Source organism: Brachyhypopomus gauderio, chromosome 6 (assembly GCF_052324685.1).
Source record: "Brachyhypopomus gauderio isolate BG-103 chromosome 6, BGAUD_0.2, whole genome shotgun sequence".
Taxonomy (NCBI): Eukaryota; Metazoa; Chordata; class Actinopteri; order Gymnotiformes; family Hypopomidae; genus Brachyhypopomus; species Brachyhypopomus gauderio.
Window position 1 is genome coordinate 10,596,054 of NC_135216.1, and position 27,973 is coordinate 10,624,026.

A 27,973-nucleotide genomic window follows, 5' to 3' on the forward strand; every position below is an offset into this window, starting at 1 on the left:
ACACTTTCCCTCTGTCTGCCTCCCTTTCTCCCTCTCCACCTCCCTTCTTCTTTCTCCCTCTCCCTCTCTCTTTCCCACTCCTCTCTCTTTTTCCCCTGTCAGATCTTTGTCCTCCTCCCTCTTCACCAGACAATTCATTTCACACACAGTTGAAAACTCTAGTGGGGAGTCAGAGCTGTCGTTTTCTCACCCTAGCTGTGATTGTTGATGCCGTAGTGGAGACACAGTGCTCAAAACAAACCCCTCCAAACCCCTGAAGCACGTGTGACTCATCGCCACCCGAGTGTCGCACGCTGTGGCCCTGCTGTCCTCTCGGGTCACTACACACAGAAGGATCCCCCGGGGGTCACTAGTCTGCGGTCACACGAGGTCTCCACACACACCTGATGCTGCAGGGCACACAGGACAGACGTCTGCATTTCTGCTTTTCAGTTGCTCTCTCTCTCACACACATTCTCTCTCGAGTTCTCCCTCTCACACACTTACTCTACATCATTCTCTCAGTTTCTATCACTTTCTCATTCTCTTTCCCTTGCTCTTGTTGCTAAGCATGCAAACAACTCCAATAACAAGTCACCAAGGAACAAGGTGAAAAGCTGAGAGTGTCTGTTTACGTAATGTATAAAAGTGCATTTATGCCCATATCACACAATATAGATGTAAATCCCCTTTAAGGAAAGATAATATTCTGTACATTTGCTAATCTCACTACAGGGCAAACTTTCTCTCTCCATCTCTCTTTTTTTCTCATGTCATGACAATTGCTCTTTGTGTGTTTCATGGTACATCTGACTCTAATAGCATTAACTTTGGATCATTAAGGTGAGCAGGAGCACTGGAATGGTGCCAACCGTGTCCAGCATGGCCGCAGGTGTCCAGCACCTCCGGGTGGAGGTGTCCAGTGTGCGTGGAGGCAGTCAGCACGCCTAGGGGCTTTATTGCACAGGGTAATAATCCCACACCAAGATCCGCCACTGATTAGCTTCAAATACGCCCTACCACATTGCTTGCTGAAGCTTTGTGTGAGCTCTTGAACATCAGAGTGCTTCATTAAAAGAAAACCGTTGTGTGAGAATGTACTATGTTTGTGCCTGGGTGAGAGGGAGTGTGTGTAATGTGTGTGTGTTGTGCATTCCTGAAGTTCTCTCCTCTGAGTTGACAACTGAGGAGGAGAGAGATCTGGAGTAATACCAGCCTACCAGCAACATGAAGATATGACCCTCACACACACACACACACACACACACACACACACACACACACACACACACACACACACACACAATCTGCAATTAGATTGTGCATTTGATTCTGTTTCCCTTTTTAAAACTGGTGTCCTACAGTAATCCTACCGTAATCTCAATCTAACTTCAGGAACCCTAGACATGTAACTCCATCAAAACAGGAATTAATAAGGAGTTTAGATTTTAAGCTTTCTTGACGGGTTATAGTAAATCACTTCAGACAACTAGGTTGGAGAGACCCAGCGATCAAACACTGAGCAGCTGGATTAAACATATGCCGTGCTAGTTCTCAGGAGCATCCAAGCATCTCAGTGCCACTGCGGTGTGTTAATCAGGGCTCAGCTCCAGAGGTCACCCCGATGGCTCCAGAGGTCACCCCAATGTGGTTCTCCTCCTTCACGAGGAGCTTCCAACCACAGTGAGTGATTTCTCAGGTTGGACAGCATGAATAAACACACTCCCTCCTGCTGGACGCCGGACGCCACTCAACACACACATCCAGCCCTGCGTCTGGGACTCCAGCCCACATCGATGCCACGCTGGTCTGGCCTTAGCACCATCTCCATGTCTGTTCACGTTAGCACGGCAAACTCCTCATGCCACGCATGTGCCAGGGCAAAGCTCCGCAAGCCGCTCTATTGCGCTGTGATTCTTTAATACATACATACATACATTACATACACTGTATGGAGCAGCATGAAAAAAATACCGCTTCCTCCCGGCCCCTTAATCAGGAGTCCGCACTGCCACACCCGTCCCTCCCTCCTGTCCACCCCCGTCCCTCCCTCCCGTCTCCCCCTCCCGTCCACCCTAATCAGACTCACTCCACCTCTCCCTCACTAGCAGGGTTAGAAAAGCCCAATTATTTTGGCCCAAATTCAGGAATCACAATTCGGTCCGATGGCTGTGTGTGGTAAGCGAAGCATCCCAGCGCACCCACTGCACGGGAATGAGCCCATGTGCCACGGGGGGCCCCGACCCGGCCCGTCCACCCAAACCCCCACCTGCCGCGCGCCCCTTTGTGCTGTGGGTGGTGCGGGGGACGCAGGCCACGGGGCAGCTCCTCTTCGCTTTGTGTGCGGGCGGATGTCCGTCCCGTGATGCCCCACGAGGACGTGTCTGCTTCCATTCTGGCTTAGCTGCACCATAACAGACAAAACAGCAGGTGGAGCAACTAGGTGGAGGTGCAGCGCACCGCTGAGCTCCACAATGGTCCACCACGAGACGCACCAGCCCGACTAAAACGCATTGTCCAATACACAATCAGATAAAATCTGTACAAGATAGGAGAGTTCTTTCTCTGCTCTTTCACCGAATGACGTAGATCGTTGTAGCACAATTCAGCCGTCCTGCAACAGGAAACTCTCATTTAATCCACTATAAAGAGCCTGGCTGCATCTTCCCAAGGCACCATGCCTGGTAATCTAAGAATGAGGATTATGTGGCTTCTTCCTGAGGCACCATGCCTGGTAATCTAAGAATGAGGATTATGTGGCTTCTTCCTGAGGCACCATGCCTGGTAATCTAAGAGTGAGGATTACGTGGCATCTTCCCAATGCACCATGCTTGGTAATCTAAGAATGAATACTACGTAGCATCGTCCTGAGGCACCATGCCTGGTAATCTAAGAGTGAGGATTACGTGGCATCTTCCCAATGCACTATGCCTGGTAATCTAAGAGTGAGACTTACGTAGCTTTCTGGGAACCTCTTCTTTCATAGGTCATGATAGGTCTTGATCACTCATTCATGACAAGTCAAACATTTAGATAACACTGAGTTAATAAACACATTGTGTTGTGACCACTGAGAGTAGAAGATCTTTCCTCCCTCCCTCAGCCTCCACAACCCCCCCAGACACTCCTGAAACATGATAGCCTGAGAACCATATGACCAGGCAGAGTGAGAAAGAGGGAGAGACAGAGGAAAAGAAAGAGAGAGAGAGAGATAGTAAATACAGTGAGAGAGGACCGGTCTGCTTTTGACCACACTGAAAGCCACACATTGCTAACTAGGTTTTGATTGATTTCAAAGTGCTCAATTAAAAAACATAGGGGTCTGAAGGTTATCTTGGACATGCCAAATCACATGAATGTTTTGTTGTGTTTTAGAAGCTTCTGCCGTTTCTAAAAAAATATGGTGAAAGACACGTTATTGACACTGTTCTGATACACAATACATTAGTCAAACCACTGACTACAGTTACATATGAAGAGCCTTTTCTGCCCTAGGTTGGTGGTGGCCAGCCATGGAATTTCTTTTAAATGTCACGCCACTATGGAGTTGTTGACTGTACACAGCTAGCCTTATCGGGTACAATGTCATTTCATGAATACTCTTGTCCAAACTGAAATCTTTTGACACATCAGAAGAGTCCCTCAGATGAATATAAGACTGCCTCTTAGCACTGCATTACATTTGATTTAGTGAACAAAATGTAAATACAAGCTAAACTCATAGATTTGCTTTCTCTTCTCCCGGCTAGTCTTGCAATGCAGGAGAAAGACTCAATAACACAGACTAAATAACAAAGACTGTGTATACTAGCGTGTAACGTGAGACGTGTGTGTGGGTGTGTGTTGCTCAGCACATGGCCCCTCTGACCCTGGCTGTGCTGAAGGGCATTGTGTCACCTTCCACACACACACACACACACACAACTGCCCCGCCCCCTCACCCTCACTCAATGTTTGCAGGGATAATATAGCGATTAATTGGTTTTCTGAGAACTAACCAAAATCATCAGAGCTCAAGATCCGATGATGGCACAAAGTCTGACTGATGTTCTCTGAAACCCGACCCGCTTTGGGAGACGGCGATGTCTGACTCTAGTAAACGCTGCACGGTTTTTGTGTGTCCTCGGGATTTCGGTCCACCTACGCGAGAAGAGGAAGCGGTGTCTCTCTGCTTCTTCAAGCTGAAATCCTATTCACGTCAGCTCAGGAATGGCTGCCTGAAGAGATGAAATCCCAGTAAATAATAAAGATCTGAGTTGATCTGAGTAGATCTGAGTTGATCTGAGTAGATCTGAGTTGCAGTCGCTTTCTAGTTCCTTTTATGTATTGTACACATGTAACTCAAAAGCTGCAACAATTTGTAATCGTTCCCAATTGTAAAACGACCTAATCTCACAACCTGAAAGTAACCTGAAAACTCCTATAGCAAATCTGATGGCAAGCATCAACGTCTATTCCCATTAAGGTGGTAGTATTTCTTTTGGAATGGCCAGATGTGCGGAGGCTCACGGAGAGTACAGCCAAGAGTCTAATGCCACATGACCAGGCGAGCTAGAGCGGCTCGCCAGGTCTGCACCGGTTCGCCAGGTCTGTATCGGCTCGCCAGGTCTGCAACAGACTTCAGAGGAAATTCCAGCTCTGATGTGTGCTGGGTGGTCCTTTCCACAGGGGAAGCAGAGGGCTGGGGCTTCAGAAACACTCAGGGATGAATCAGAGCTCTTTCCTTTCTGAGCAACATGTACTCCAAACTGTGGGCTTGACAATAGGAGGGATGAAATGAAGATATTAAAAAAGATGCCAGGGCAGAAAATCTGCATAAACATATGCAGTTACACAGTTGATTCAGGAATGATGTATTTTTCAATGCGGGTTAGAACAAGTTAGCAATGGCTAAACTAGCAACAATTCTCTGTCCTGTTGTAGCCTTTTAACAGGAAAAAGTTCTCAACACAGAGGTTGTGGCTTCTGGCCTGTCTTTCTTTCTTTCTTTGAATTTCTCTGACGGCAAATAGCTCAACACATTGGCAGAGTCACTTCCTCCGTCCTTTCTCCCAGCCTCCAGAAGCAGTGGCCGACCAGCAGCTGCTGTGAATGGGGGCGACGTGCGAGGAGAAGGCTTCATGGGACCACGGCACTGCCAGGTTTGAGGAGCGCGGGGGCAGCACTGGAACCCTGAGCTGGCTGTCTGCTCTAGGAGAATACTGGAACCCCAGCCACCGGCTTGAACACGCACCGCAGGTGGCTGCTGTATGGCCTGGTGAAGTGTGTGTGTATGGCGCAGTGTGTGTGTGTGTGTGTGTGTGTGTGTGTGTGTGTGTGTGTGTGTGTGTGACTGAGTGCCTGTGTTACAGAGAGTGCTGCCATACAATGATTGTGTGGGGTTCCACAATGTTGCTCTCTCTCTTTCTCTCTCTCTCTCGCTCTCCCTCTCTCTCTGTCACTCACTCACTCACTCAATCACTCACTCAATCACTCAGTCAGTCTGTCTCTAGAAAGCCCTTCACTGAGAGCACGGAGTGGCCACATAGCTTTCAGTGGTGAGGGAGTGAGACACAATGGAATGCCACTGCTCCCCCTGCCAAGAACACTTTTCCCATGCATCGGAGAGCCAAGACTTTCCTCAGCCAGCCAAGAATAGCACCGCTGTCCTAACACAGTAACTGAGGCGTACACACATGCCCAGGCACACACACGTACAGGCTTGCGCAGACACACACACACACACACACACCCTACACGTTTGGAGTAACAGAGCCCTTAAAGGGTTATTTCCATAAGCTATAATTGATAGAGCTAGATCTTTAAACAGCAGGTGGGTAGTGAAGCCTACCAGAAAAAAAAAAAACTATTTCAAATGTATTCATCCGAGTTATGAGTTAACAGATGGCTTGTTGAAAGTCATCATAAGTATCTGAACTTAAAATTCTGGTCATACCTTCCCCCAAGATTTGCTTATAGCTGTCAGACAGGGTCAAATGGTAAACACATGCTGCTAGGTGTTACAGGGTACAGCAACGCCACTGTCATTGCAGTCTCTGATGATGCAGCTGCAAAACTGGCCTGCCTGTCACAGTCATTGCTGAAAGGGTCTTACAGATTACAACCTTAAATTCTATTCCTGGCCTGAGACGTAACTCGATGCACTTCAGGAACACGCCAGCAAGCAATACACAGTGCTGTCTCCGCCCATGTGAAGGAGACACAACCCCAGATAAGCACAGCTAGAAAGAAGCACAGTTGAGACAGGAAAAATTATGAAAATCATTTGACCCTTCTTGTCATCATAGGAAACAACGAAACACAGAAGGATATAGACTGAAATATGTTTAAAGCCATAAAGCCTCAGAGAAAACTTTGAATACCAAGAACAGAAACAGCAACAGTGTGGTAACTGTTGTTTGACCACATTCAGAGAGAGGGCATTTGAAAGAGAAAGCCTTATCTAATGACATACCGTATACACGTTTGTTAACCTCATGGTTAGCCTGCACTAATTTGCCATCATAAGAATCAGCGAGCACCTCGGATGTAGTAGACTCAAAGAGACGCGGCTACCTCACACTCTCAGAGGTGTAGAACAGCTCCACCAGTTCCGCTCTCCACAGTGCACCGTGAAAACCCACACACTCAGACAGCAGGGGGCAGCCTTGAGACTTGCTCACCACAACCAATGGGCACCCAGCCAGAAGAGAGAGGGGGGGGGATACGAACACATGAAATTAATTGCTGCCAGAGATTATTGAACAAACTCAATTATTTGACTACTTAAACCACACCGCACTGTTTTGCAAGCAACATGGTCTTCCCTGGGGAATACACTGATATAATATAAATTCATAAACTAACAGAGACCTTCGGTAGTTGAAGCAATGTCACTGTGGACTGGAAATACAGTCTAAAATAAATTAATAAATAAGTTTTATCATGCCATTATCAGATAATTGATGAAATGACATTGATGATCAAAACTGAAACCGTTCATGTTAACAAAGAACCTTCCTGTGTCTTCATATCATACTAATCATAAGTGAACGTATTGACTGGTGTACAGCTCATGAATATGAAAACGATGTTTGCATGATATTTGGGTTGCTCTGACAGAAAGTAATGTTTTTTATGCATGCATGGTGCATCTGAACAGTCAGAACCTTCAATGTTAATGCTAAACGTAGAAACTCTCATACAAGAGCTCACAAATGAACACACTGCTAGATAAGTGTGTGTGTCTGTGAGGGTGGGTGGGCAGGTGGGTGTTTCTGTGCTGTGTTTCCTCTATACAGTATTGGCAAATCATAAATGATGACACAGGAAGAGGCTGAGTGTATTTTACTGGAAGCGTTTTGTGAAAGAGCAGCTTTAGACTCCTAGTTTTGACTACAGCGTAGTTTAGTAAACAGTAGCTCTGTTGCCAGGCAGACTTGTCCCTCTGCTACACCAATCAGGACTCACGGTGGCAGGGTGACACGGTTAGCGCTCCAGCGAGCTTGATTTTTACACTAGATGTTGCTCTGCACTGCTGTGTCACCCTCATTAAAACAAAATCACGCAGCCTCAGAGGAAGTGAAATACACACACTCATAATAAACCTGAGTATACTCCATTAGCAGAATTGCACTTTGTAGGTCAAACTGCTCATTAAACAGCTGCTCCATGTTGAGAAATTTTAATGTACAGTAATCTGGTTTGTTGTAATTTATGGGTTAAGCTAGAGGGTCTTAAGATATCCGTGGACAGGAACAGTATAACCATAACAGCTGTCAAAAACAAAGAGATTGAATGTCTCACAGATGCGTGTGCTTGCATGTGAGACTGTGTGTGTGAGAATGCATGGCCTACCGCATTCAGTTCAGCTCCTGTACTCACTCCAGTGTGTGTGTGGAGCAGCCCATGGGGTCCTTACAATCCCAGCACGTGTTGTTGAGCACCCAGCTCTGCCTGAGCATAAACACACACACACACACACACACACACACACACACACACACACACACACACACACACACACACACACACAAATTATTCACATAACCAGCAACCAATGCAATCTCCACAAATGACACATCACCTACTTTGAATCCTTATCAAAGGCATGAGGCGTGGTGCCAAGAGGCCATGATGAGCAGACGTGATGGCCGTGAGCCCACATCAATCTAAACCCACACAATGCACATCTACACACAAGAGGCTAACATCTACACACAAGAGGCTAATATCTACACACAAGAGGCTAATATCTACACACGAGAGGCTAACATCTACACACGAGAGGCTAATATCTACACACAAGAGGCTAATATCTACACACGAGAGGCTAATATCTACACACGAGAGGCTAACATCTACACACAAGAGGCTAACATCTACACACGAGAGGCTAACATCTACACACGAGAGGCTAACATCTACACACGAGAGGCTAACATCTACACACGAGAGGCTAACATCTACACACGAGAGGCTAACATCTACACACGAGAGGCTAACATCTACACACGAGAGGCTAACATCTACACACAAGAGACTAACATCTACACACGAGAGGCTAACATCTACACACGAGAGACTAACATCTACACACGAGAGGTTAACATCTACACACGAGAGGCTAACATCTACACACAAGAGGCTAACATCTACACACGAGAGGCTAACATCTACACACAAGAGGCTAACATCTACACACGAGAGGCTAACATCTACACACGAGAGGCTAACATCTACACACAAGAGGCTAACATCTACACACAAGAGGCTAACATCTACACACAAGAGGCTAACATCTACACACGAGAGGTTAACATCTACACACAAGAGGCTAACATCTACACACGAGAGACTAACATCTACACACGAGAGGCTAACATCTACACACAAGAGGCTAACATCTACACACAAGAGGCTAACATCTACACACAAGAGGCTAACATCTACACACGAGAGGCTAATATCTACACACGAGAGGCTAACATCTACACACGAGAGGCTAACATCTACACACGAGAGGCTAACATCTACACACAAGAGGCTAACATCTACACACAAGAGGCTAACATCTACACACGAGAGGCCCAGATGCTCTCGGGACACTGCATACTTTAGGAGATCTCCCACCTACACCGGTCCCCAGTGTGATAGAAGGACATGTGAGACTGGGGCAGTCTTGGGGGGGGGGGGGGTTTACGTAGCACTTAGGCGGGTGATGGCTACAGGCAGTGGCCCTGCCTCTGTGGCCCACCTGCGTGCCTGGGCTGATCTAAGATAAGAGCTCGCAGCACTCAAGCCTACTCGGCCTTTTGCGCAAACAAAACCGGATCTGTGCAAAGCGAATGTAAGACATGCCAGGAGTGGTTGGTGGTGCAGCGTCAGCGCCGGTCGGCCGTAGGCACACGGACACGCGGCTGACCTGCAGGGCCGTGCAGCAGAGGAGAGCTCACAGCTCCGGATCGCCCATCTCTGGGGCATTGTGTGAGGGACAAATGGTTACTTTCAGAGGACAAGATAAAATCAATATCCTTCCCTTACACGAACAGTGCTTATGTAATATTAGAGCTTCTTATTAATATTACTGGATGGGTTGGGATGGGAGGAGAGGAGAGGAGAGGAGAAGAGAGAATTCAACCTAGTTGGAGATTAATGTGGACACATTACCAAACCTCGGTAACCTAATCCAGATCTGCACATGTACATCTATCGTGGAACAATTAAAGTCCTCTCATTCTGCCGGGATGATTCCACGTGGTTATGCACTGTAGATTCATTATACCGAATTTTATTAATCAGCGGATAACCAAGCAGAGTTCTGCGGCCTACATTCCTGAAAAGCTGCTACACAGCTTCATACCAGACAATTCCACACAATTCCAGACATTTCCAGGCACCCCTGGCTTGATTCCATCCAAACTGCAGTAATGTGAAGTTAAAAAGAATCCCTGTGCATCACCTTCTCTGCTCCCCTATTGATTCAGTGCTGAACTGGGCAGCTAGCTCTTATTTAATTGAGCTTGACTATAGTGTTAAATGTACTGTAAAACCAGACATGGCGTGGCACTAAACGAGCAGGCAGTGCTCTTTTTTTAATGTAATGTTTTTAATTTAATGGCTGAAGCTACAAGCAGTAAACAGGCCCGGCACAGCCTCGCTGGCCAGCGTCTGCCTGCCAGGGCTCTGTTTGCCTGTGTCTGGAATGCCTGCCGCGGAGTTGGAAGTTACTATCCACTACAGAACAGCCACACAGGCACTTTCGTGACAGAACATGTGGGAAAATGTCTGCTGGCGATGATAATTCAACTGTTTGGTTAGGCTACAGTGTATAGTTTACTCAGAAAGGTTCACAAAGCTGAGCACAGCCAAATCCCCAAATAACATGCTGGACAAACGAATGACAGTTGCTCAAAAAATAAAATGCACACAATTTAAATATATGTGTGTATATTATGTGTATATATACACATAACATGTAATTTGATAAACAGTGAAATAAGGTTACATGTATATAATCCACCCCCCCACCCCCCATGATTTCCTGATACTATTTTCAATAGTATTAAGTATTACTATTTTCAATACTATTGAATTTGTATTAGTATTACTATTTTCAGTAGTAACACTCATGTCAGTATAATTTTGGAGTTTTAAATAACACCTGTACCTGGATTATATATAATCCAAATTACATTTTCAACTTTTATCCCATCAAAATGTTATCACCAGACAATTTTCGTTTCGGATGTCCAAAGGCATACTCAGAAGAAAATGTGTCGTATACAGTTATTTTTGATCAATCAGCACAGTGGAGAAAAAACAACAGCAATCCCTGGGCTGACCTGGGAACTGTGCGGCAGAAGCGTGCGCTTTCCTGCTGTCTGCAGTGAGGGCCAGGCCTGCGTCCCCTCCCTGCGAGAGGCTGGTTTTAGCTGCCTGGTGCTACTCGTGTTCCCAGCCTGACAGGTCGGCTGACAGATGGTCCAGAGAGAAAAACGCCCAACACCATTTTTTCCAGGCATTCTGCAGTTCGCCAGGCCATAAGGACATACCTCAGAAGTCTGTACCATACCTCAGAAGACTGTACCATACCTCAGAAGACTGTACCATACCTCAGAATACTGTACAATACCTCAGAAGACTGTACCATACCTCAGAAGACTGTACAATACCTCAGAAGACTGTACCATACTTTAGGCAGAGTCGTGCTTCTCATTCAGACCAGTCTACAGAGGTCCCAGCACACAGGTTTTAAAATATAGACTTTTTTGTTTGTTTTAAAGCCTCAAGAAAGGGTAAACCTTCTTGGTTGGGATTTATGAGAGATACTTGGTTGGGATTTATGAGAAGATCTGTATCTGAGGTGTAATTGAAAATGGAAAAGACATGGACAAATGCTGTATATAAAGTGAGAGCACGTCTTGTAGGTGCACACTATTCTTCATCTCAGTTGCTCCATCAGCATAAATGTAATGAAATGGAGTCAGGGTACCACATCACTTTGCTCCACACACTCCAATCTGATCAACTCTGAAGAAAGACCATGAAACTCCACAATGTAATGCATAAGTTTTACCACCCACAAGGACAGAAGGTGTATGAGACAGAAGGAAACAGAGACACACACACATATGGACATGCACACACTCACACACACACACCCCCACATATACACATAAACATAAACAAACAAACAACAGACAAACAAACAAACACATTTTCTCTCGAAAGGTATATTTGGGCATGTGATGACACTGGAAGAATTTCTCCTCTACAATTGTTTTCCAGAGATTGTTTTTACAGCACTGTTGACCAGAGAAGCTTGGAAGACTAGATGTGTCACACACACACACACACACACACACACACACACACACACACACACGCAAGTATGCACACACACTCTTTCAATCTTCATTCGAGCGGTGTAAATATGTCAGCACTCCTGCACACCTCCATGTGTGGGGAATGGAGTGAACGCTGACAGGGCCTGCTGCCTGGGTACTGAATACAGGCACCAGCTCCCAGCTCAGCGGCCGGGAGAGCGGAGGGGCGGGGCCAGGCTGGAGAAGGGCGTGTCCAGGCTGGAGTGAAGAGGGGGAAAGAACAGGAAGGTAGACACGTGTGCAGCGAACTGCGTATTATGCAAAACGCACGGACCAGTAAGGTAAGGCATCTCTCTCTGCACCAGCCCAACACACACACACACACACACACACACACCCGGTGCCAACTGCTGTGCTATAGGTATCACCACATACAGTTGGTTTTATTGTACATTTTTTCCACCTATTGTCTGAATGAGAACAGTTGCCCTTGCTGTTCTCTATTGTAAATACATTAGAAGGCCCTGGGGGGGGGGGGGGGGGGGGTTACGTAGTGCACAACATGAAGCCAGAAACACTCGCACAATGGAGGAAGCACAGTACAGCGCCTCTTACACAGAGCTTTGCACCGCATCTACACACTACATAGCTTCAGAAGAATTTTATAAAGTGTATGGTTCACTAACCAAATTAGAATCACTTTATATTAACCTATGTTAAACACACCCCCAGTGTGCACACACGCACATACGAACATGCACACAAACAAACGCTTTGACTTGTTCTTTCACAAGTTAACCCATCCCAAAAGAGCACAATTAAAGTACAGCTGTGTGTGTGTGTGTGTGTGTGTGTGTGTGTGTGTGTGTGTGGTGAAGGGGTCTGGTATAATCGATAGGGACTGTGGGAAATATATGGGTGGAGGCAATGGTAATGATTTTACAGTGTCACTGCATTTGGGAAAATAAAATTATGTGGCCTTCCGAGTTGAACTGAATACCGACTGAAGGCGCAAGTATCTGTCTCTGCCCCAGTCGCTTACGAGCATCATGCTACATTTGTTCCTGACAATGGGTCATTTCTTTTGCCTTGCTGTGATCTGCATGACATCAAATTATCTGCTGGAGTGGCTTATGGCACAGAGACATTTCACCGAGTCCTACCATGACTACCATTAAACATGCATGCAAGTCCCATGAAGACAAAGAGCTAAGAGACTGTACATAGTAGGGCAACACAATACTGAGACAGACAGCCCTGAGGAGAAACCAATGAGAGAGAGCACTGAGGAGACAGCAATGAGACACAGGGCTGAGGAGAAACCAAGAGACATGGCTGAAGAGAAACCAATGAGAAACCAATGAGAAAAAGGGCTGACGAGAAATCAGACTTTTAATCCAGCCAGGTAGGAGGGCATAAAGGCAAAGCTCTAAACTCTATCAGTGGTTAAAGAACTCTTTCAACTAATGGATTCAGCTTCCATACACACCCCATTTTCTCTCAAACATGTTGGTAACCCCTCAGACTTCAGCATAATGGAATTCCAAAGAGCTAATTTTGTTTTCCCAATCACGTTGCATAGAGAGCATTGTTCTAAATGCATACTCCCCGTGGGAATACCTGCAAGCAAAGATTGTAAACAAAACATCAACCTCTACGAACTGTTTTCTATAAATGTCTATGAACTGTGTCCAGGTGTTCAAAAGGAAAAAAAACACTCCCCCCTTGGCAGTGAGAGAGGCAGAGGAAAGTGAGGGATGGAGAAAGGTGAAAGGTGAAAGGTGAACACAGCTGACCCCGACGGCCATGCCAGTCTCCACACAAACTTCACCGGCTGGTGATTCACTGACAAACATTCCTCGTCTAGGCACAGACACAGCTGTCCTGTGTGTGTGTGTGTGTGTGTGTGTGTGTGTGTGTGTGTGCGTGTGCGTGTGTGTGTGTGTGTGTGTGTGAGAGAGAGAGAGAGAAAGAGATGGACAGTCTGATTCTTTGCACAGTTTGGCTACATGCATGGATCATGTTGACATGAAAAGTCAGGATATAAGAAATAAGACAGGAAGATATTGTAACATTTGACATAAGTCAAGGTGTTGTTTATAATGATAATGCCATCTGGTATTAAACAGAGGGCAGTAGTGCTGCTTTATACAGCGGTCACCTCTGAATGCTTTGTAAGGCATACTGGCTGGTCACATGACCTTCGCTTTTAGATGGATAAATCATATCAAATATGGCTACTCCACTCTCTGAAGAAAGACACAAGAGATGGAACAGCCCAAAGAAACCTGGAAATGGCATGTGTGCGTGTGTGTGTGTGTGTGTGTGTGTGTGTGTGTGTGTGTTCACAGTAGAGATCCTCTTTTCATCCCTTAGAGTTGAGCATACCTCTTCCTATCTCTCTATCTCTCCCTATATTTTCTCTTTTTTTAAACACACAAACCACAAACACAGAAACATGCACAACCACACACGTACACACACGCACACACACATACACTCCCTCTCTTTCTCATGTAGAGCTCGGTCCATTCAAGGTCATGGTTGGGAGGGTGAGTGTGAGAATGAGGGCGTATCCGAGGGTGACATCATTACTACCGTCGCTGGCGATGAGATCAATAGACAAGTCACTACAGGCCATGAGCTCATCTTCCTAGCCAAGATCTGACAACGCAGGGCGCGTGTGCCCGTGCGTGTGCCCGCGTCGGACTGCCAGGGTAATTCCATTATACAACAGAGTGCCCAGGTGCCATCCCCAGAGTGCCATCCCAGCCTGCAGCAGGACCCAGCCCCGAGTCAGCTAAGACAGCCGAGCAGTGAGTCAGCCCGGCTTCTAATGGTGAGGGGCGACTCTACACAGCCATTCATGCGCTGAGGGACGCTTCTCACTTCCTCGGTGCCAACAAACCGCACTCATTCCTTCTGTCTCCACAGCGAGACGCACATCAAACCCCAAGGAACCCCCGTTTACACCGAGCGCAAGCCCCCCCCCCCCCCCCCCCCCCCCCAAACGCACTGCGCTTTACACTGGAAGGGGCGTGAACGAGGACACGTGTCCAGCGCACTAGACAGCTCGGTGGAGCTTGAGCCGTGACACTCGCAATCTCAAAGGCCGTCCTTCAGCTGCCAATTACCATTCAATCTCTCTCCTTTGTCCCTGCGTGACACTGAAGGTGGAACAAAAGGCGGTGAAGAGGATACCTCATACTCATTTAAACACACACGCGCGCACAACACACATACATGCGCACGTACACGTGTACGTATGTAAATGTGCGCATGCTTTCTCTCTCTCTCTCCCTCTCTCTCTAATTATCTGCAGCTCCTCCACCCACCCTGGGGCAGAGGGGCTGATGGGAAGCGGCTCTACGCAGCTCCATGGCCTCGGCGTGGCTGATGCAGAGATAGCCGCGTCCTTGCTTCGGTTTTTCCTGCCTCTTCTACCGTACCAGCCGGGACAAAAGGCAGCCGTAAGCAGATAGCACCGCCTCTCTCAAGTTACCACGCCGCACTGGAACAAACTCTCTTCCTCCGTCTCCCATAGTAAAGGCCTCATGCTGTGGCTTTGAGCTCCTGTCCTAGGTCTGGCTTGACTGACACCATTGTCCACCAATCATACAAAACCACACACATAGTGGGTGTACATTACTGTCCTCCATTGTCATAAAGTGATCCTTTTCTTTCTAGGAGATTGGCGATCGGTTTACTGTCTCCTGCAAAGGAGTTCCTGCAAAGTTCTTTTCCTAAGCATTTGAAACAATCTGGAATAAAAAAGAAAACAAGCCCTTAAGTGGAGGGATTGAGGAGGGTGGAGGTAACCTTACACTAAAATGGAAGGCATACACATCCCATAGACCAGGCATGCCCATCACAGACCCAACACACCGACAGTACACACAGCCACGCACACACCAGCGACAGACCGAGAGACACAGACCAGCAGGGAGAGCGAAGTGCCCAAGGATGGAAAAGGATTCATCCAGAGACATATAGTAAGACAGAGAGAGAGTAAGGGGGGGGGGGGGAGAGATTAATCTTTTTCTGCTGCATTCTGCCACCCCCACCTCGTCAAAGCCCCAGGGGCCCTGTGTGTGCCTCCAGGAAGTGGCGTGGGACTGCTATTCCCCACCATCCCCACTGCGAGACACGGCAGGAAACAGACGGTGCGAGCTTCGCACTTACCGAAATAATAATACGCAATACGAAACGTTTCCGTTTGCAATCGACGCTTGCTAAGACAGCCAAAAGACATAAACAGGCAGCATCTATGCAAAGCTTGACTATATTATACATAGTGTTAAAATGGTGTTCCCTTGTATTTTGCACTTCACGCAGTGCACATGGACCCTGGGAAGAGGCAAAATTCATCATACGCTGTATTGAGTTTTTTACAGGCAGATGGCGCTGTTCAGTAGCGTATGTTGGGACTCCGAACAAGAGCCTCTCCATGTTCAGGGATCAGATCGAAAATCCAGTCAGACATTCTTCCATCTCCTGTAATGCTGTTCTGAGGTCAGTGGACCAGAGCATTAGAGCAAGGAGACAGAAGAATGATCAGACATTCCTAATCCATCTGAAACTGCCAGAGTTCTCCAACTCCAAACCGTAGTGATACTGACCACACAGGACAAGCAAACTGTGTTTAATCAAGAGTATTACACAGGGTATTGAAATGACACTGTAATTGCTCATTATACTTCCAGAGTCAAACAACCCTAAGTTCTGGGCTCACTGAAGAGAAACTGAAGATCACAGCACCAGTGCAGATAACTGGCCTGAGACTAGTGTTTGTTTCATCAATCATGTGTGTGCAAAGTAGAAACATCATATGTTCTGGCCCCGCGTTTCTTTAATTTGGCCATTATCAGAGCAAAGAGTCAGTCACCTATGACAATTTTACACCGTTACCTCACCACTGGGACACTAAGTTGCCTGGTAACACAGTCACATAAAGATCTGGTTGCATAGTTACAGAGCGTAAGGTTGTTTTGCAGTGCTCTACTGCAAGTAGATGGAAACCTAATTAAGAAACCATGCTGAAGCAAGTCACCTACCTCACTGCTCACGCACTCAACACAAACACGCAATCTACACAAACACACTACACAAACATGCAGTCTACACAAACACGCAATCTACACAAACACACTACACAAACATGCAGTCTACACAAACACACACAACACAAACACGCAATCTACACAAACACACTACACAAACACACAGTTTACACAAACACACACTACACAAACACACTACACAAACACACACTACACAAACACGCAATCTACACACACACACACACAACACAAATACGCAATCTACACAAACACACTACACAAACATGCAGTCAACACAAACACGCAATCTACACAAACACACTACACAAACATGCAGTCTACACAAACACACACAACACAAACACGCAATCTACACAAACACACTACACAAACACACAGTTTACACAAACACACACTACACAAACACGCAATCTACACACACACACACACAACACAAACACGCAATCTACACAAACACACACAACACAAACACACAGAACACAAACACACACAACACAAACACGCAATCTACACAAACACACACAACACAAACACACAGTTTACACAAACACACACTACACAAACACGCAATCTACACACACACACACACAACACAAACACGCAATCTACACAAACACACACAACACAAACACACAGAACACAAACACACACAACACAAACACGCAATCTACACAAACACACACAACACAAACACGCAATCTACACAAACACACTACACAAACATGCAATCTACACAAACACACTACACAAACACGCAGTCTACACAAGCACACTACACAAACACGCAGTCTACACAAACACACACAACACAAACACGCAATCTACATAAACACACTCAACACAAACACGCAATCTACACAAATACACTCAACACAAACAGGCAATCTACACAAACACACTACACAAACACACAATTTACACAAACACACTACACAAACACGCAATCTACACAAACACACTACACAAACACGCAATCTACACAAACACACTACACAAACACGCAGTCTACACAAACGCACACAACACAAACACGCAATCTACACAAACACACTACACAAACATGCAATCTACACAAACACACTACACAAACATGCAATCTACACAAACACACTACACAAACATGCAATCTACACAAACACACTACACAAACACGCAGTCTACACAAACACATAGAACACAAATACGCAATCTACACACACAACACAAATACGCAATCTACACAAACACACACTCTATATGATCACACACTACACAAACACTGAATCTACACAAACACACACAACACAAACACGCAGTCTACACAAACACACTACACAAACACGCAGTCTACACAAACACACTCAACACGAACACGCAATCTACACAAACACACTACGCAAACACACAGTCTACACAAAAACTCTACACAAACACGCAATCCACACAAACACACTCAACACAAACACGCAATCCACACAAACACACTACGCAAACACACAGTCTACACAAACACACTACACAAACACGCAGTCTACACAACACAAATACGCAATCTACACTAACACACACAACACAAACACACAATCTACACAATCACACACTCTACACAAACACGCAATCTACACAAACACAATCTACACAATCACACACTCTACACAAACATGCAATCTACACAAACACACTACACAAACATGCAATCTACACAAACACGCAGTCTACACAAACACACACAACACAAATAAGCAATCTACACAAACACACACGCAATCTACACAAATACACAGTCTATATGGTCACACACTCATCCCAAACACGCAATCTACACAAACACACACTTTATACGATCACACACTCTACACAAAGATACAATCTACACAAACACACACTCTACATGAAAATATAGACATGGTTAAAAGAAGAGGAAGGTTGAGAAAAAGTAACACTATATGCAAAACGACAACATTCAACCAAATATCTCTATGCCATGAAGTGTGTGTTAGCCTATACACACACACACACACATACGCACACACAGGCATGCTCACACATGCATGCTCACACATGCACACACATGTACAACCACACATGCAAACACGTGCACACGCATCCATCAGAAAGAACAATATTAAAAAGCACAAATCACACATTTTAACAAGAAAAGTTTGGGACAGCTCAATGGCACAGTGTTAGGAAAGCAGACATAATGCATAAAACACTGTTTACATTAGAGTGCATGGCTGTTTGACAAAGTCTCAACCACCGTTGGAGAGATTTCCTTGGTGAGTTAATCTAATCTCATGCCTTATTACCCTATTCTACACTCTCACTCTCCTTAGCCAACATATACAGGGAGTGAAGCCTGCCTATGAACAAGCTAACTAAATGTGATATGAATCTGCCATAACTGTCACATGCAGTCCCCCCCTCCCTTGACCAGGTTGCTGAGGCGACGCCCACGCAGAGGTGGGACTAGCGTCCGTGTGAGGGAGGGGCCAGGCGAGGATAAGGTTTAAGAGTCACAGTTCATTGAGGCAGCCACACACTGGTTGTCTATTTATAACCTCTGTGGTTGAGGTCTCCATTACATTTGCATGGGAGCTGTGCAGTCTCACCCCACACACTCCTCATTTACATACGCCGGGTGGTTGCACAAAGAGCTTCCTGCTGTGGCTTACCATTTAATACCGTGTGTGTGTGTGTGTGTGTGTCTGCACAATGGGAGGAACAAACATTAAATGTGTATATGTGTGACTGTGGTACTGTCACTATATTCCATCATCTGTTATTGCCAGAGCAGTGTGTGTATGTGTGTGTGTGTGTGTGTGTGTGTGTGTGTGTGTAGAAGCCATTTAGCAGTACTGTGTGTACTCTAGCAAAGCGAGGCTGGCCGTATGTGTGTGTGATGAGTCACTGCCTGACACAGCAGGAGGATTAATTACACTCACTAAGCCTGTGTGTGTGTGTGTGTGTGTGTGTGTGTGTGTGTGTGTGTGTGTGTGTGTGTGTGTGTGTGCATGCATGCATGCGTGTGTAGATGTTCACAAGGCTGAGCGTGTGCCTGCATATATTAGCGTTAGCCTTGGTATCAGTGTCCATGTTTAAGTAAAAGAGTTCAGTGGTGCAGTTTTCTGGAGTGGGCCAGGTGCTCCTCCCTGAAGGACCTTCTCCCCACACGGCTCCGTACTCCATGGAGCTTCCAGACCACTCTGATCTTCACATAAAGATGGCCAAAGGTCCAGCCAAGTTAAGGAACATCCGGAGCACCTTTGCCAGGGCAGAGCCCTCAGACCACATGATCTGCCCTTCCTGGTCTCATCTGGCCTGCCCCACACCACCCACAATCCACAGGGAACTCAGAGAGCCGACAGCAGGACACGGAAGCAGAAAATGGTGTCTCAGCACACCGTGTGTACAACACAGATGTTCTAACTTGTACTAACTTTTCATGTCTGGCTTTGCAGGACTGTACAACTATAAATGGAAACGTTAAGATAGCCAACATCAGATCCTCCTTGATGTGAAATGTTAATGCTGGGTGGGGAGGTGTGTTGGGAATGACCTGTGGTGGGTGTGTGGTGGGGAGGTGTGTTGGGAATGACCTGTGGTGGGTGTGTGGTGGGGAGGTGGAGGGTATGGGGTGGGTGTGAGGTGGGGAGGTGTGTTGGGAATGACCTGTGGTGGGTGTGTGGTGGGGAGGTGGAGGGTATGGGGTGGGTGTGTGGTGGGGAGGTGTGTTGGGAATGACCTGTGGTGGGTATTGGGTGGGTGTGTGGAGGGTATTGGGTGGGTGTGTGGTGGGGAGGTGTGTTGACCTGTGGTGGGTGTGTGGTGGGGAGGTGTGTTGGGAATGTCCTGTGGTGGGTGTGTGGTGGGGAGGTGTGTTGGGAATGTCCTGTGGTGGGTGTGTGGTGGGGAGGTGGAGGGTATGGGGTGGGTGTGGAGGGTGTGTGGGGAGATGCAGTCCAGAGTCGAAGTGTCAGCTGAGCCTAAGGCTCATTTTCCCCTCACATTCCTGTTCACAGCACCCCATACGCTCTCTCATTAAGCACTCACTCACTCACTCACTCACTCACTCACCCACCCACTCAAACCCCCCACTCACTCACTCACTCACCCACCCACTCAAACCCCCCACTCACTCACACACTCACCCATGCACCCACTCAAACCCCCCACTCACTCACTCACTCACTCAAACCCCCCACTCACACACTCACCCACTCACTCACCCACTCACTCACTCAAACCCCCCACTCACACACTCACCCACTCACTCACCCACTCACTCACCCACTCACCCACCCACCCACTCACTGGGAAGTAGAGGGCAGTTGCTACTCTGTGTTAGTCTGTGTTCATGAGAGATTACGCTCCCAGGATTACTCTCATCTGCCCACAATACCCCAACACTTAGTGGTTTTCTGAAAACAATGCATGCAATGTATACACATTTCCATGAACTTCGATTTACAGACACTTTATATGTCTTAGTTACAACAGTGGAGTGTAGAAGTTGGACCATCTACAGGGATTATGGGGGATTACAGCAAGTCATAATGAGTTTGTCCTGCAGGTACCATCACCCTATGTGCAACAGATTAGGACTGTCCAGAGTCTGACAAAACAGCCCAGCACACAAGGCACCAATCTGAGCACATAATCCACCCCAGGCAGGAGTGGGCTAGACTCAGGAGAGGGAGGAAATTACGCATGCCATTGTTAATGGGCCAGTGCCTGTGATAATACGACTGCATTAGGGTCCATGCATGCCACAGGCACACAGCGTGGACGCTCCCTGCAAGAGCACACGGGTGGAGATCTGCGGGTGGAGATCTGCTCATAGTCAAACCTGCTCCACCTCTCGTACAGCTCACACGTACACACATACGGACACGGTGCGCGCGCACACGCGTGCCTGCACACGCACGCACACACTCACGCGTGAAAGCACACGGAAAACATAAAGCGCTCGCATGCAAATGAAATACTCACACACAAGCCTGGTGCACATGCACGGACACGTGCGCACACATCCACCCGCTCACCTTGGTGTGGTGCTGGGTGTTCAGTGTTGCAGAAAGTCCAAGGTAGCAATAAAACTGCCAGACTCCCACGCTCTTTAATCCCAACCTGCATACTGCAGGGGTACAAAGAGCACAGGCACGGGGAGGCAGGTGTGTGTGTGTGTGTGTGTGTGTGTGTGTGTGTGCTCTAGTTATATCCCCATGAGTGAGCAGCAGAAGAGAAATGCCCAGCGCTTGAGATTCTACTCAGATCTTCATTAAACACCAGTGTACTGTACGACAGACAAGTCTCTCGTTTCCCCTCACAGGGAACCCAAACCCCAACAGAGCCACACTAAAGGAAGAGCGTTAGCCACACACAGGGCGGGGCTAAAGAGCAGTCCCCTCTGCACAACGTTTGTGAACACAGACTGTCTGTTTGTGCACCAGTCATGTGATACTGAACTGCTGAATACAGGCTAGTTTACCAGGAGCTTCACGTCGCCACTGTTGCCACAGCAAACAGCACCATACCAAGCTATTCCGACAGACGGGCCTACAGACGGGCCTACAGACTGCGTGACAGGTTTGTTGAGCAGGGCAGGAGAAGGTGGTCTACTGTGACCCCCCCCCTCACCCTCCATCCCTGCAGCCCAGAAGCTGCTCTCCAGTTCCCAACACTCCACATCAAAGCAGAATGATCAACCTCCATACTAAAGACCGTGAGCTGTACACACAGCCTGGAAACCCTGGCAACACAGAGCCCACCTCCCGATGATGTCATTGTACAGGACCACATCCACCCAAGCTAAATAGGGGGGGGGCTTGTTCTCACTGAAGCCATTAATAACAATAATCAAATCCATAAACGGGAGGAATGAGTGTGTGCCTGTGTGTATGTGTGTTTAGCAGGGCTAAGTCCTGTAAGATTACATCTGCCTGGAAGCAATACTGGAACAACAGAATCAAAGACCCAAGGCATTTTCTCTCCTTCTTTCTCTCTAAAAGCTTACAAGCATTCACATTCATACACACACACACACACACACACACACACACACACACACTCACTCACTCACTCACCAATACTACTGTTGTGGCAAGAAAGCTATTAAAATTTCAATACGACAAGAAAAGAGAAAAAAACATTCTTTAATCTGACACTTCAAGCTAAAAGTGTACATGAGTCCATGAAAGAATGTTACTTTGCAACTGACAAAAAAAACGCAGATCCCATCTAGATATGAGCAGACACGTAAGGATTAGGCCAGCTGCCTTTACCCATAGTCCCTGGGGCATGGTTGAACACTCTGCATCTCATCTCTCCCCCACCTCAGCCAGGAATTCAGTGCAAAGGTCTATTTACTCGTGTCTGTGACTTGACTGAATCAGTTTCTTTAAAACCTTCCTTCAGAAACGGCTCCACCTCATTCCTACAGGGAAGGACAGGCGGTGAAAGAGGGCGGTCCCACCGTGTTCTTGCAGAGAGGGGGGGAGAGGAATGGTGGGGGGGGGGGACCCATTATGTGTACACACACTGACAGGTAGCTGCCTTCTGTAATGCCTAGTCAAGAGGCTCAGTGAGTGTGACATGGCTGCGTGCTGGCAAGAGACTACAGCGTCCTCACATGGGCAGGGAGGGAGAGAGAGAGAGAGAGAGAGAGAGAGAGAGAGAGAGAGAGAGAGAGAGAGAGAGAGAGAGAGAGAGAGAGAGAGAGAGAGAGAGATGCTCAGAAAGACTGGAAGAGGCAGGGAGGGAAAGACAAGCCAAGGGCTAGGGGGATATACTAGTAGGTGATTTCTCTGCAGTACACAGAGATTCACACTGGAGAACTGTGTGGGCGTCACCCACTATCAGGGCAGCACCCTGTGACCTCCACGCCTCACGCTGGTGTGTAATTAGAGGTATCAGCAAAAAATAAATAAAAAAGAAACGATTTGTCCAAAAGTGGTTTCGCTGCTGGCTCAGGGCATTTGAGTGACTGGGGCTGACGGAAGGAGAGAGGGGGGCTCAGGGGTCACAAGCCTGAATGGCAGGACAACCGAAGCACTCGTTCACCGCGGTGACCTCAACTCCTCCCAGTCTGTGAGTTAAGTGGCCACTACTGCAATGTGAAGTGAGAGGTGTTTCAGCCTCTGCCCGGCCTGACCCGTCGTGGGTACGTGACCCGAGTTTGGATTAATAAATTTGCCTTTTGGACTTCTTCCGTCATTGTCAGCTTGTATCATCACGAAAACACTCAAAAAACATGTTATACGGCACACACCTTAAACGTACGATACTACAAACAAACACGGCACAAACAAACAGTAGCAGGTTCGGAGAATCCTGCTGTTCCACAGGCACGCCCAGAACCGCGTCCTCCTCGCTCCTCCGGCACGCTCGGTTCACTCGCTCCTGCCTCGCGAGGAACTTCATCCATGTGATCGCGGCAAAAAAAAACCCTCCATCTAAGCTGTGAACTCGCCTTGTATTTTTAGACACAAAGTAGCACCTCTCCAAGCGCACAGATCTCACCCACGGACTGGAGGAGAGATTCCCGACCGCGCCCGCACACACGGCTCGCCACGCTTTCGGTCTGGGTTTGCAGGAGGAATCTCAGAGCGTCTGCTGATTACTACACGCTTAGCACCCACCAGAACCGAAGAGCCTTTATTACATGCTGGCAAACACTGCAGAACAAAAACACAGAAGCGTCTCGAACATGCAGTCCAGGGAACGCTGGTAGCGCATCAACCAATCCAGCACCAGGACTGCAGGTGCTTCGACTGTGTCTCTCCTTCACCCCCAAAAACGTACTTTCTGGAAATAATACCAGAGAAGTGAATACTACAGAACTGAGCAGAGATTGGGGAATTAACATACACAGTTAGTATGTGCGGCATCACAGGACATGTGTACTGTGCATAGATTAAATTATGTAATTAGATACATAGATATAATTAAACATAAGGGTTAAACATGGGTTGTCTCTGTCTGTGGGTAGTCTGTGGGCTCCAAGTGTGCAGCCTGGACCCCCAGTATGAGCATCATGGTGACTCCATTCATTTGTGATGCATTTAAACTTTGCCACCAGCCACAGAATTGAGATCTTTAGTACCTATCATCTGTATACCGTATCTGTTTTTAGAAAACATGACTTAAAAAAAATGGATGCTGCTTGTGAGTGTCATACTAGCACCTCACTGGTACTGCACGACAGTGTTGTTGACTGTTATAAATATTGGAAAACAATTATGTGTCATGCTCTCTGCTGGTAAGCTTCTTGTGGGTGTCTCCTAACCAATGACTAGTGTTTTTGAAAACGGAGAGGTGTTACACCGTGCTTTGACGGGACCTCTCCTTGCTCTCTTTCTACGCCCTACGCAGGGAGCAGAGGGAGCTCAGAGCGTCTCCATAAAGGGCCGAAACGGCTGGATAAACAGCAGCTTCTTACAATTACTGTAAACCATTTTAATGAGAGAAAACTCAAGTGCATAAGCCACTGACAGATTACATTAATATAAGAGGAGAAAGGGAGGGGGAGAGAGAGAGAGAGAGAGAGAAAGGGAGAGAGAGAGAGAGAGAAAGAGAGAGACAGAGAGAGAGAGAGAGAGAAAGAGAGAGACAGAGAGAGAGAGAGGCGTATTAAGAGACAGTTGCTGGCTTGATTATTGCGCTCTCTGTTGGCATCCTTTCATCCATCTTACTCATGTTATTAGGGAAGGGTTCACCGTGCCCTCCCCGACTGCCATCACCAGGGCTGCTGCTCCGAGCCTTCCCTTACCACACTGCCCCGTGGCCATGGAGACAAAGAGAGGATACAATAACCACACTACTCCCACACCGCGTTTTGCATGTGTGGTAATGTCTGCCCCTAAAATAGACGCAGCCTCAATCTGAGGTGCATTCAGAGCGATGGCTTTTCATCAGCCACACCTGGAACATGAGCGCCGTCACATCCGGGCCTGGCATGGCTCACCGGGCCGGGGCCTGCATGGCTCACCGGGTTGGGGGCTGCCACCCAACGGGGCTGCCACCCAACGGGGCTGCCACCCAACGGGGCTCACTCACACTGGAGGGGGGGGGGTGTTGGGGGGGGGGGGGGGGGGGGGGGGCTGTTCAGACATGTGAAATGCCCACTGCTCATTTGTCACCTGCTGTATCAGTGACAGCTGCGGTCCCAGTGTTCTCACAGCAGGTGTGTTGCTCCTGAACCCGCTGGAGGCACCACCCAGGGTGGAGGCTCTCGGCCTCCCACGCCAGAGCTCCACCTCCTCTCCGGGTCAGGTGCGTCTGCTCCACCCTGGCAGGTGACAATGTGGGTGGAGCTCAGGCAGGGTGAGAGGCAAGCGAGGGTGGAGGAGACCCTGGGAGTGGATGGCTGCCGGTCGTGCTGGTGGGACGGGGTGTGTGTGGGAGGTAAACACCAACAGAAGAACGGCGGAGGCCATCATAGTGTTTTAGAGGAAAAGGGATTCGTTTGCAGTGGACCACAAAGGCACGTGTGTTCAAGGAAATATTTTTGCTCAGGAACGTATTTTCTGCACATTAAAATTTTTTGTGATATATATGCTGGCAAAGTAAGATATGGAGACATGATCACCACCAATAAATTGCAGGATGAGGCACACCTATAAGGCAAACAAGTCATATAGTATCTTAAATCTTACAATAAGACCTGATAAAGGTCAGAATACATATAATCTTCTAACACAACTGTAGTTGAGCATGTAAATTTCAACAAGTCCATGGTACTGTAAAAATGCCAGAACATTCACCAACAATCTAATTGGTAAATAATGATTATTTATAATACTCATTCAGAATTCACATATTCCCTGAATTCTAAAGGAGTTTACTGCAATGACGCTGAACAGTGTGTATCCTTGCAGAGATTAATTCGAAACCCAGACCTCCAGAACTAGGTGCAGTTCTACAAGTGATAACTTTTTTGTTGCTGTTGTTAGAAACATCAGTGGAATATTCCTTTAGCAAAGCCTCCTGCCTTTGTCTCTGCTGGTTGTAGTCTTGCTGCTCTTCTGTACTGGCATACGGACACATTGAGAACAAAGAAAAAAAATTCTGGAGGACCGTCATTATTCACCATATGACAACCGATACATCACGAAGCCACACAAACAGCCCCGAATATGGAGCATGCACTAGTGCTTCTGGATTTTAAGCACACATTGCTTCTGGATTTTAAGCACACATTGCTTCTGGAAACACACACACACACACACACACACACACACACACACACACATCAAACACAGAAGCCAAACTTCATTAAAACACAAAGCGAAGGTGTGTATACACACACACAAACAGAACACACATATGAGCAGAACTCATACCCACTTTTTGTGCTGACCACATGTCCCGACAGCAACACCACGCAGGATAAATGAGTTAAACCGTCCTGTGATCGTTAGGGAGAGAATAACAGACCCACGGCTCATTAGGCTGACGCTCTCAGGATGTCCCTCTAACCGGCTACAAAGCACCACTCTGCTGCCGCGACCAGCCTCCAACCCCCCCCCGTGGCCGGCCCATCCAGCCACCGCCCCCCCCCGCCCTGTCCGAGGAGCCGGAGCTGGGGGCAGACCCACGGCCTGGCCGGACAGCTGCAAAACCACTCCAGTAACTGGCATTCAGCATTCACTTACACCAGAATGGTGTGTTCCTCCACTGACACCACACTGGTGCTGTTGCTCTCTGTTGCACAAGCAAAGAGGGGAGGGGAGGGGGGGGGGGGCTTGCATAACAGCAGCGTAGGGCTGGCACAGTCTGCTGGATGAGAGGTGTGTGGGTTGACTGAGAGCTGTGGTGCTGGGTCAGTAGTGCCTCTACGTCTGTGCTGCTGCCTCTCCTGCACAGGAAGGCGTGGAGAACACACACACACTGAGTCACCCTCCGTGATGTCACTTCATTCCTCTGATCACTCGGGTTTTGTCTGTAGTACTCACCAACGCATGCGCGCATGCACGCACGTACACACACACACACACACACACACACACACACACACACCCAGCTCTCTCTGCCAACTCGCTCTAAAAATACCCTGCTCCCAAGCTCTCCTGTGTGTGTGAGTGCGAGGGTGTGTGTGTGTGTGTGTGTGTGTGTTTGTGTGTGTGC

At 47.5% G+C, this 27,973-nt stretch overlaps 1 protein-coding gene across 6 annotated transcripts in view; it reads right to left on the reverse strand.

Moving 5' to 3' along the window:
• atxn1a (ataxin 1a) overlaps positions 1 to 27,973 on the reverse strand; it is a 64,784-nt gene that overhangs the window by 17,694 nt on the left and 19,117 nt on the right. For 2 of the 6 annotated variants that reach the window (XM_077008614.1, XM_077008617.1), the window contains exon 2: positions 7,816 to 7,914. The gene's annotated coding sequence lies outside the window, so the exon portion shown is untranslated. Of the gene's footprint in view, positions 1 to 7,815; positions 7,915 to 8,048; positions 8,333 to 27,973 lie in introns of those variants that run through there. The other 4 variants (XM_077008618.1, XM_077008619.1, XM_077008615.1 and 1 more) reach the window with 4 other exon arrangements.